Here is a 12644-nt window from a genome sequence, read left to right on the forward strand (position 1 = left end):
GTGTCTGCAATGTTTACGCTACGATTCGGCTCCCCTTCCTAACAATACGAGCGAGAGACTAGCGGAAACGAGAGGTGTGGGTGACGCAAGCGGCCGCGGCGTCTCGTCCGGTGCCCTCGCGGAGATGGACGTCCGCGATAGGCGAGCGCCGCCGAAGACGTCCTCCTCGCATCCCGCCGGCTAATTGCGCGGGTGGTGCAAGGCTGGCGGGCAGCGCGCGGCAGGTAGTAGGGGCCGTGCCGCGCCGCGCCGCGCAGCACCGCCAGTCGCACCCAGCCAGCGCGCCGCAGTTCCCGACCACGGACCACGCCAACAGGTGGGTCCCGCAGCCGCTCCTCTGCTCTGCCTCGCCGTGACTCGGCGCGTCTGCAGCTACAGCCCTGAGCGGAGCAGTAAGTCTCAGCTACCTTCGTAGCCCGAAGTTGACGTTCAATACGAATAGGCTTTATTTATTTGGCGTATGAAGTACCCTATACCATGATTGTAATAAAGCCAGGAGATCCAAACATGAGATGTGACCACCTAAGACCGTTCTGACAGATTTGGTGTTACCCAGCGTACCATGGACGCGAGTCAGCCTACAGTGAGAACTAATAGACTTATCAGCGTTTTAATTTTCTATAAAAGGTTTCGAACTCTGGTGTCCATCATCAGGTATCGCTACCGTTGTCTTTGGATACATACTTCGTTGTAACCACAGATACAATAATCTCTTTGTCAGTTCCTAACATTTGTGTACCCTAGAGCGCTATAGCGATAGTTTCTAAAGCGTATTTACAGGTGCGAAAATATCAACAACTAAACGTGATGATGGACACAAAAAGCCGAAACTGGACATAAGCAAAATACTGCATGTAATAAATATTGTACTTATCTCCAATTTTTCCTAGATTTCGTCCACAGGCTCTACTTTATCTCTTTGTGTTGTTCCAAATCAGTATTTCATCAGCCAACCAATGATTCAAATCGCTTAAAGATTCTGAGCCGTGCCTCTAACCCCCGATACGACCGTAACTACAAATGTATTTTTTTCCTCAGTAACCGTATTAACTTCAGATGTTAATTCGAAAATAAACGAGGTAAATGTAACTTTAAATTACAGGTTTTGATAACTTCGAATCTAGAATGTATTTGAGAAAAAGCCACATTCGCTGAGGACCCTTCCAAGTCAGTGGGCCAGTACCCCATTGTCTGGCTGCATAGCTGAGTGATAGCCGGCACGCTAGCTCAGCGTGTTCGGTCAGAAGGTTAACTGCCCTCTGTAATAAAAAAACTGAGTTAATGGATCAACGACGAACTGAAACGGTTGTCTTGCGACGTCCGCTCCGAGCAGATACAAGTAACCAAAGCGAACAAAATGAGTTTTTTTCCTTTTGTTTTTTTAAAAAAAGTGGTAAGTGCTGCACGATGCCATCTGCAGGGGACCGGTTTCGACTTCAGTCGGGGTCGCAGATTTTCTCCTCTTGGGGGCTGGCTGTTGTATTGCCTTCATTACATCCCCTCCTGCCAAAGTGGCATTAACTGGAAGATATGCACCAGGTGATCGGTCTACCCGATGGGAAGCCTTAGCCACATGCACATTTACATTTTTAGTACCCCACTCAAAGAATCTCGCGGGTAGATCAATGTGTTGCCGGTCCATGACAATATTCAGGATGATCCAACGAAGCATGGATACCCCTGATATATTTCGAATGTTCTAATGCAGCACCGAATCGCGTTTTTGTAGGCTCCTGGGGCTATAGTTCTTCGTCAAGAAGAGTATTTTAATAATTATTTTCACACATGGAATTTTGTAAAGTTACCATTAATGGCTCTTATCACACACTGCTACATTATTCGGTTTCACTAAAAGTTTATGGTCATCAGCTGATGCTGCTAGATACATATTTCGTCTTAACCACGATTACTGCATTGTTTTTTCCTCTTTCAGAGCAGTATTCAGTTTGCTTGTAACGGAGAGCTATATTCACGAAAACATGAACGACGGGATTTGATGATGCTCTAACATGTGAAACTGTTCGTGAGGCAATTTATTACTAGCGATCAAAAGTTCTCCGTGGCCCCTCCGCTTCCCACGACAAGGCTGTTGTTTTTCAGCAACCACAATGACTTCAATTGGCGATTCTAGAATTTGGCAAATGTAACTCTCAGCACTCGGTAATACATAGGAAAACCTTGACTGTAGCATTTATTTCCGTTGGACACGACTCTGACATCATCTTCAGATTACCCATAAAATCAAAGATTTACCGGAAACCCAGCTGTTGAAAAGTCACTTGGCGGAATTTCTGGAGTTGGGGCTTTATGTTTTTCATTATTTCCCTAAAGTGATCCAGGCAAACGCTGGAATGGTCCCTTCGGAAAGGGCACGAGTGGTTTTCTTCCCCGTACGTTCCTGATCCGAACTTGCGCTCCGTCTCTACTGACCGCGCTGTAGACTAGAAGTTTAACTCTAATCTTCCTGCTTTCCCTCTTCAATATGGTAGCGCTATTGCACTGGATCTCCATTCTGCTAAAATATTCAAGAATTTTTCTCTAGTCACTCCTTTGAACTATAGCACTTTGTGTAATTGTTCGATTTTATCATTAATTTGAAAACGATGTTTGCTGAAAAGCCTTATATCGAAGCGAAAGAAAATGACGAAAAAGACAGCTGTAAACAACTACAGGGAATATTTTCAATTCATTAAATGTAATTTTAAATTAGAAGTTTCGTCTAGGTGCAACTGATACTCTATTGGGCTCAGTGTACATTTCGAAGGAACGCTTCATAGCCAGGGTTCAGTTCGCCGTCCAGAGATTATCATGGCTAGCTCAGTCCGTTGGTCGTTTATAGAAGTGTGCTGGATTTCTATGTTGAATGTTGCAACATATCGAAACAAGGTTTTCGGCATGTGACGGTGCAAGACAGGAGGCGTACTTTCCCCAATGTCTGATGCTTCTGCTTTTTTTTAGAACCTAATTATTGAACGATGAGTGGCTGTTAATAATGGAACAAGATAATTTGTAGCGAATTCATCTAGTACTGAAGAGAGGAACACAGTAATAAAAGATTTTCGAATATTTGCCCTTACATATTTAGCCATCTTACATGTTTGGTTGCAGAATTCAGTTTCATACTTTTTTGGCTGCTCATAATGGCAAACATAAGCAATCTGTATTACTACGCTCTCGCTTTCAAACTCTAATATCAAATAGGGGCACAGCGTTGTATTAAACGTTTCATGGTCACTAAATAAAAACATTCTAATATGTCGAACCCTCTGTTAAATATTAAGGATACCATAGCAAATATCAGCAGGATGAAGCTATAGTTCGAGACCAGCATTAGACGAAGTAAAAATTCAATCTGGAGGTAATAAATCAAAATTATGTAACCAGTGGTGTCTATGTTTGTGAACAACAACATGTTGTCCTTTGAAGCTGCGTTAAGGAAGAAACTTTCCTATTTTCGCATTCCGTGATTGTGTGTCCATTGGTCAGCAAACTATACCGTTCGTAGATCCTTTGTGTTGTTGAGTGGTTATAAGACAAAACTGATAATGTACTACATCAGAGTTGGTTTCCTATAATTAAGATTAACAAAATCGCATTATGTTCTCGTCCCGCGGCCACGCACAAAACGCGACGCTGCGTATGTCTACTGTCAGTCTTGGAGCTTCTACATATCGTTCGTCTAATTTTTATAGATAATGGAAGGGCTCTTAGGTTTAAACATAGAAGTACTCAAGTTTTTAATCTTCTATATTGAGTAAAATAGTGAGTGAAGGAAACCTAAAGAAACAATAGTACAATAGTTTATTTTACTCTTAATTATAGACTAGTGCCACGGCAATTTATTAACTGTAGCAGAATACACGTCACATGGTATCAGATCCCGTCCTAAAACAAAGATGGGTTTGATAGCTATTTCGATATCACAGATTAAAAACTGCGCTTTTATGGACCCTTATTGAATTTTCAGCATACAACCAAGTCAGCATTCGCTCATAGTTAGGAACTACTGAACACTGTAATTGTACCAGCGATGGACGAAACGAATGCACTCAACAGTTTAACATCGTTAGACAGATGAGTAGTACACATGCGTTTTCACAGAGCTTTGTATTTCGTAATGCAAAGAACGACAGCCAAGAATCAAAGATACTGATTAAACTGCAGCGCAGGTCGAAGAAGTTAACAGAACTGACTCATGGTCAGACGCGGGGGAGAGTGTTGTATTTGGAGGGTAGTGTACCTGGGAACACAGGATATTTTTTAGTCGGTGCTTTAGCCTAGTGACTAATCTTAGAATCAGGACATGTGCACTAGAGACCTCTGTAAGAAGTATCCGCCACTTTCTACCTTTTTTGTTGTTGTTAGACATGAGGTTGTGTGCTGTGCAGCACTTGTAAATACTTGTCGTTTAAACATTGAAGTACAATACAACATACTAAGCTATTTTGAATAAATTGTGAATTCTACTGTCACAAAACTTTATGGCGAGTAAGACGCAATACACAGGGTGTTCGGAAATCCCAATTACAGGTTTCTAAGACTTGTAGAGGAGAATAGGTAAGTAACATTTCTAATAGGAACCCATGTTCGGAAACGTCATCCAAAGGCGCTACAGGGCGGCAAAAGACACAGGCGCCGGTGCCTGTAAATGTATCTATATAACGGCGTTTCCGTAGTGATGTTACAAACTTTCAGGGTTGACGGAGGCTGATAAATGTATCAGTTTTAGGCAAGGATACCTGATTCAGAAACGAACGAGTCTAATGTTACAAGTTAATAACATTCTCATACATATGACAGTGGAACACATGTAACGGTACTGTTGTTGCTAAGATTGTAAGGTACGCAGCTTTCACAGGTGGTAATATGGACCAAAACAAGAAAATATGTATGGTAAACATGGGATCTAAAATGTATATCTGAGTAGTTATGAGCACTTGTTCACCTTCGCTTATGTGAAACACATCTCCTCTATTGCACCAGTGCTCATAGCTGTAGAGCCAATGTTTACCACACATTTTTTCTTGTTTTAGTCCACACTGCCACGTATAAAAGTTGCCTACCATTTAGTCTTAGCAACATCAGTACCGCCACATATATTCCTCTGTCAGAGGTATTAGAAAGGTTTTCGCTTGCAACTTTTGACACCTTCGTTTCCGGTACAGGGATCCTTACTTCAAGTTGATGCATTTGTCCATCTCCATCATACTTGTCAAGTCGTAATTTCATATACTGGCGCCGGCATCTATAACTGTGACACATTATATCGTCGTTGGATGAAGTTTTCGAACATTGAATCCTGTTCGAAATATTATGTACGCACTAACATGTGGACACTGAAGACGTATTCCGCTGGTCGTGGAACATCTTGTATGTTGAAACATAAGCAGGTCTTTCACAATAGGAAGTGTGATACTTGCAGATGACCTGAGTTTCTTTAAAGTACTTACAATTTCATCAGTCTAGAAAATGGTAATTTCTTTTAGTTATTTAGAAATGTATTTTAATTCCGAATGGCTTTTGATAACAGCTCCGCTTGGTTTGGTTTCACTTACTGGTTATTTGAGTATAGAAGACTAGTAATGTAACAGACTATTAAATACCATGTTGACAAGATTTGCTGGACTACAACTCCCTTAAATTTGAAGAGAACGTTTGGTGCTAGCTACCTGACCATTTTGTAGCTTCGAACATGTTTTCACATTTGGAAAAACCTGACTTTCCTGAAGTAATTTTTGTAATTTCAGAAAAAGACGGAAGCACATCATAAGTAAATGCTATGCTTTAAAAATGGAACAAGTAAAAATATTAAATTTCTATCATAGGGCAGACTAGAGTCAGAGAAGTGTTCAAAGGTACACATTCTCCCCTACTATCGTATCTACGGTCTCAGTTCCTATGAACCGGGTAATTCTGATGTAAATTTTGACCAACAATTGTGTTGTCAATAACTGCAGCCCCAAGAAGTAATCACCTATTGGGTGTGGATTCTATACCGACTCTACTGATACGGGATAGATGACCACAAGAGAACAAACAACAACTGCAGATAGAGATTCTACACATAATGCACTAGTACTAAATATACGTCACGTGTATTCCTGGACTGTTTAATTCAACAATTTACTGGTATTATCTACTGACGAAACCAGGGCTTAATTTCGGCCGAAACGTCGTTCCGACATCTCCCACAGAATTTGGTTTGAACCCACGGGAACCGAAAGTTTGCAGTACTACATATGTATTAAATTGCAACGTAACTAAAGTTTGTCCCTGCGCCGACAGCAGTGAAGGTGACAATCTTTTATTTTTTTTATTACCAACGTGTTGCGATGCCCACAGGGACGTGAAGCGATATATATATATATATATATATATATATATATATATATATATATATATATATATATATATATATATATGTGTGTGTGTGTGTGTGTGTGTGTGTGTGTGTGTGCTTATCTAAGATAAGTTGAGGTTCGTTTCAAAGTTGTACATATCGCCTGTAGATTAAATCTTGCGGTTTTATTCTTTTGATTATAAGAAACGATGTTTTAAAAAACTGAACATCACAGTATTTTGTACAAAATTGTTCTCCATTGCAAGTTTTATCAAAAGTTGTATAAAAATGGGGGGCAGGTGTGTTTGGTTGAAGAGATGCGTTCTGACAACAGTAATTTTAGAAAGTAAGCACCGAACGAAAATAAACGCGATACATAGTGAACTGATCATTCGTCTGCTGGAAATAACAGAAAATGGATTAACTTCTAGACAGCCCAAATACACTTCGTATTTTTAAGAAAATGTTCCCTCTGATATTTGGGAAGTATGTGAGCACTGCTGAAGTTCAACTTCTGCTTAAACTACTCCAAACAACGGCGTATTTCTTGTCTACATTGTAGACTAATTCAGCCAAGCCATATTTCGATTTTACATGAAGTTTTAACTTCAGTCGAGGTTCACATAACTATATTACAACTGTTACTGGATCATTAATTTTTTCAGGTGTTAGTGATGTTTCGTTTTTATAACTTCCCCTCTGCATCACTCTCTCACTGTCGGAAAAAAATGAAAGAATCTTTACGTTGCCCTGAAAGTTCCAACACAGAACTTCCGCTTTTGTGTGTAGTTAATAATGTATATCTTTCACTGCCAATATGTATTTCCTATAGGCACATGAACCGTAAATAAACCTGCCTTGATAGTTGCGCGCGTTAGCACGTCGCTTCCGGGATTCTGGGAGTCGCGTCTGCCCGGGATGGAATCCACGCCAGCTAAATAACCGCAAGGACCTGTGTGCCGGCCATCCTGTATTTGATTTTTAGGTGGTTTCCTACATCCGACAAGGCAAACAGTGGGCTCGTATCCATTTCCTGCTCACAAGACGCAAACGTTTCGACAAACGCTCACATATTTTCATGTGGAACAGTAATAGACGCAGGCAGCTGCCGTACACAAATTCTGTCCCTGGGGAGAGGCTTGGAGGGGAGAATGTGTGACTACAGGGAGAACATTGAGCCACTCTCTACCACTAGCATTGGCAAATCCGAGGTCATCAGTCCCCTAGAACTTAGAACTACTTAAACCTAACTAACCTAAGGACATCACACACATCCATGCCCGAGGCAAGATTCGAACCTGCGAACGTAGCGGTCGCGCGGTTCTACACTGTAGCGCCTAGAACCTCTCGGTCACCCCAGCCGGCAGTGCACGTTCCAGGTTTCCTGCAGACACGGTTCTACTGAGGTACGAATAAAAGGGGTGTCACGATGTGCAAGTGAAATGACGCGGCAACTGGAAATGTACTACGAAGTTGAAGCACGCGTGACAGTATGATTCTTGTGCATAAAACTTCTAAATTGTACGCAGATTTGCTGCTGATTGTACTTGGTCCAAACGCTATGTCACGTTAAGCCGTAGTGAAATGGTGTCAACAATATGAGCAAGGCCGCATAGACGTGGGTGTCGCTGATCAGGACGGAAGGCCCTCGACATTGTCCACACTTTCCAAGCAATGGAATTTTGGTGACGACGTTGAAAAATAGCGTCATGTACCTGTGTCTGTTTGAAGTACAGTTCAGCATCCGATAAAAGTCACTTGGCCTGCCATCGTAATGTGTATCTTACTTTTTCAAGTCGCGTCGTATTTATCCTGATCAGTCTGAGGGCCTTCCTTTACAAACGCACACAAACCTTTAAACGTTACAGTTTTTTCTAAGAGCAGTAATATTCTAATGTCACAAATAATATTAATAATAACAGTACTAACGACAACAAATCATGTGTAAGGTTAATGTGAACCAATTATCGTATGCCTGAGTGTAAGACTAACTGGGCTCACATTACTAATTAGGAACTGATCATAATAATTAAAACAACAAGTAGAGTAGAAATCAGTGATTTATTCACGACAATGGGTAGGAGTGCGACATACTAAGGGACAGTGAGTTCTGTGTGTGAAATAAGTGCAAATAGACAGCTAGGGACTTCGGGATATGGGAAAGAGTTCTAATGCGGTAAGGGCTACTTTAAATAATGGTTGTTCGTTGTCATAAGAGATGAATCATTAGCTATCTTTTAAAGTCAGCTAAATGATTAAGTCCGCAGCTCGTGGTCTTGCGGTAGCGTTTTCGCTTCCCGCGCACGGGGTCCCGGATTCGATTCCCGGCTGGATCAGGGATTTCTCCTGCCTCAAGATGACTGGGTGTTGTTGTGTCGTCTTCATCATCATCGTTGATCCCCATTACGGTCGGAGGAAGGCAATGGCAAACCACCTTCAATAGGACCTAGCCTAGTACAGCGGGGTGGGACTCCCGCATCGTTCCCTACGCTCCTCGGAGTATGGGACCTCATCATCATCATCAAATGATTTAAGGACTTCTTTCCATCAACATCATTCCCAAAATCTCCTCTGCGACTTTTTTCTTAAAAAAGATAGAAAGTTACCTCCGACTCTACTTATGGATTTTAATGAATTCGGGTGGTAATTTAAGTCTGTCGGTGGCTTCTGCAGTAAGCAGCGATCAGGTCTTGGTAACACTGGTTTATTTTAAAAGTACGTTAACTAGTTCTCGTCAATGGTAGAGACACTCTTCTTGCCCAACTGCCATCAATCAGACCAAGGTTTGAAGCTGCGGAAGTACAGAAAGTAATATAAGGTACGACAGAGCTTGGCTGCACTGTGTTAAAGCGAGCTATCCATCTGCGGATGGGCCTGAAAACTGTGTACATCTTCACAAATGCAATGCGCTATACCTTTAAAAGCAACCCATTAGTTGTGTTGACTATTTATTTTACAAAATTCGCACAACGATACTTACTTCTGGAGACTTGAAAATACAAGTCTTGGCAAGTACTTTCACATACTTTTTCAAGAATCTGGGTGAATATTTTGAAAGAAACCTTCCCTACTAGAAACACCAGTATTTTTTAATTTTTTTACTTAAAAGAAAATAATTTACTGTCATTCTGAGATGAAGCACAAACGTAAACCTCTCAATGCCTCATTAAATTTCTAGATGAAAGATAAAAATAATCACAAATCGTGGTGCTTTAGAGGTACTCGAAACACTCTGGAGAATGCAGCACCTGTCAGAAGCGTAGGTAGCTTCGTGAAGAATCAGCATCTACCGGCACAGGCCTTCAAAAATACTCAACCTTCCAGTTATTAACACAGTTCTGGTATGACTGGAATTTGCGACACTAGTAATTAAGCGTTAGTTTCATCGGTAAAGGACGAGTTATCTCACTCACAGGTACAGTTTTATTCACATGTGTGCAACGTAACCTTTCAGTGTTGCATACATGTATTTCACAACATTTGTCCTAGCAGTGTATGTGATGCATCTGTACATGTTAGTGACTGGAATATTTAGACAACAAAACAGTTCAAGTGCGTTCCTCTGAATAAAAGCGCGTGAAATTTTATTATACGTATGCCATTTATGAACATAACAGAAGACACAAATAATTTTTAGACTCCTCAAATGTATGTTATGAAATAATGAAAAACCTTTAAACGTCGACTATAGCCGTAAAAATTGGGCATTTGCAAGTAGGTCTCGACTCTAAGGGTTCCATACAAACTTAATTATGTAGAGAAATTCCAGAAATTGAAAATCTCGGCCATTTTTGCCTTTTAACGACATTGATATCGGCGACGTACTTGTCATGGATATTCTAAGTCTTTCGAGAATGTTTTAATTTTAATTTCGAAGTCGGGCAATAAATGACAAAAGAAATATTTTTTGTGTGGATATAATTAAAACTTACCAATCTTGTGCTGTGAGACATTGCTTCCTGCCGGATTTCATGATTCTAGGTCAACGGCAAATACCGTATAGGTTTTAATAAGTGAGTTTGCGAGCGTCAAATATGTGACAAAATGGCCGTATCTTTTGAGTTCATTGACTTAGAAGCTTTAGTTTTTCACACCGCCGGAGGACCGTGGATCTTAGTACGTGGCACAAATTTCGAGTAGATACATCGACACATTCCTGAGAGATAGGGTTTTTAACAGTCGAACAGACAGACAGACAGACGGACGGAGAAAGTGATCGATATACGGAACCATAAAAATGATTTGTATTGGTTATTAGACAGTTTCTTCTGTAACGTACATTTTTGTATACACAAAAAATATTTTTTTCCTTTTAACCTTTCTTTCCCGTTCAAGCCATAACGGCAAACAACTGAGAGAATAATGTGGCATACATAATTAAGTAAGTAAGTAATAGTGAGAGTGTGTGAAGTCTGAGGTATTGTTTTGCAGTGGCAGAGAAATTTTCGTGCTGCCGTCGATGTTCGATGCGAGCCGCGTTGAGGCGAAAAGCCTGTCCTCGGAGTGACCGCGAGGGAAGGCCGCGGCGGCGAACCGTGCTCGCGAGCAGCTGGTGGTGGGTGCTCCGACCTCAGGCCGAAGCCTGTTCCGCGACTCGGCGAGCCGGCCTATGTAGGCCAATGCAAAGATCTCCGCCTCGCGGATTCTGTGTTTGGCAGCGGCGTCGCTTACACGGTCAAGGCCGGCCTTTCCATCTCGCCTCAGCCGCCTTAAGACACGTTTCTTGCGGCAGCCGGGCCCACGCCGCGCTGCCTCGTTCGTTGTTCCTTTTTACCGACTCCATTTTTTGCATTCGTGGCCGTGGTGACTGGTGGTTCTAGGTAACTGACTGAGCATATTTCTGTAACTCTACTTTCAATTCGGAGGACATTTCCAGACAATTTCAGCCATTTGTGTCGTACACCCAAATTTAAGAAGATAGGAATGTTTTTGTAACATGTAGACGGCGACCCTGAAATGACTAAATATTCTAAAATACTCTTTAACAAACACTGTCAACGTGTGTTCCATCTGCTGTCCTCCAGCATAAAACAGAGGTGAAATCCATGTCAACCCCCTTGACGAGAATTGCACATCAGACTTTTTTTTCCATAGGCTAACGCTATCCGTACTAGTGATACGCCACATTCAGTCAAAATGTTTATGTTTAAACCACACAAGTTCCGGAGCTAAAACTCAGTTTTAAGGAACTACATAGAGGTTTTCGGGCATTGCATATGCTTTAACATATTACATAGCTCCAAACGGCAATTTTTTTCGATAAATGCGTCTCAGATGAGATAAACTGACACATAAGGTCTTAATTAGCTTACGTCTGTGTAGGCCACAATAAGCACGTCTTCTGCATTCATAAAAATCTTGTACATTTGCTCTTAGGCATGAAATTATTTAATACGTTTATTGCTGTGCTACATTACTCAAACCAAATAACATTTTAATTATTTACTTGCGTTGTTGTCTTCAGTTCAGAGACCGGTTTGATGCAGCTCTCCAAGCTACTCTATCGTGTGCAAGCCTCTTTATCTCCCAGTACCTACTGCAACCTACATTCTTTTGATTCTGCGTATCGTATTCATCTCTTGGTCTCCCTCTACGACTTTTACCCTCCAAGCTTCTCTCCAGTACTAAATTGGTGATCCCTTGATGCCTCACAACGTGTCCTACCTACCGATTCCTTCTTGTAGTCAAATTGTGCCACAAATTCCTTTTCTCCCCACTTATCCTCCTCATTATTTACGTGATCTACCTATCCAATCCTCAGCATTCTTCTGTAGCACCACATTTCGAAAGTTCCTAAATGTTTTATCGTCCTTTTTTCATTTTCATACATGACCACACCCCATACAAATAGTTTCACAGAAGACTTCCAGACACTTAAATCTGTACTCGATATTAACAAATTTCTTTTCTTGAGAAACGAGCAGGGGAAGTATGCTGGGCCCGTAACCCAGAGGTTCGTGGATTGTAACCACGCTCTGCTACCACTGAAATATGGGACTTAGCGAAGACAGGAAAAGTTGTGGACAGGGTCTAATCAGTTACCGTTGGTTGCACAATAAACTCATACACTTTATTTAAGGAAATAATTTTTAAAAACAATCATTTAAAAAAAATCGACTGTAACACAACCTACACTGACGCCTGAAAGCTTTATTAAGAAAGAATTCAAAATTAAGTGTCGGCTGAAGGCCACAAACAATACCACAAACAACTAACGGCTGAACGCCTGATTTACAAGTCACGAAGAGAATTACACGTTGAAAATATTAAAATAAGTTTTAGCAGAATCATTAAAAAAATTTTA

General features: G+C 41.1%; 1 protein-coding gene across 2 annotated transcripts in view; it reads left to right on the plus strand.

Moving 5' to 3' along the window:
* Positions 1–260: 260 nt before the first annotated feature.
* The window catches only part of LOC126473578 (arylsulfatase B-like), a 255018-nt gene continuing 242634 nt past the window's right edge, over positions 261–12644 (plus strand). Inside the window, exon 1 of one of the 2 annotated variants that reach the window (XM_050100724.1) lies at positions 261–316. The gene's annotated coding sequence lies outside the window, so the exon portion shown is untranslated. Of the gene's footprint in view, positions 393–12644 lie in introns of both variants that reach the window. The other variant, XM_050100723.1, reaches the window with a different exon arrangement.

The sequence above is a fragment of the Schistocerca serialis genome, chromosome 4, assembly GCF_023864345.2.
Source record: "Schistocerca serialis cubense isolate TAMUIC-IGC-003099 chromosome 4, iqSchSeri2.2, whole genome shotgun sequence".
NCBI lineage: Eukaryota > Metazoa > Arthropoda > Insecta > Orthoptera > Acrididae > Schistocerca > Schistocerca serialis.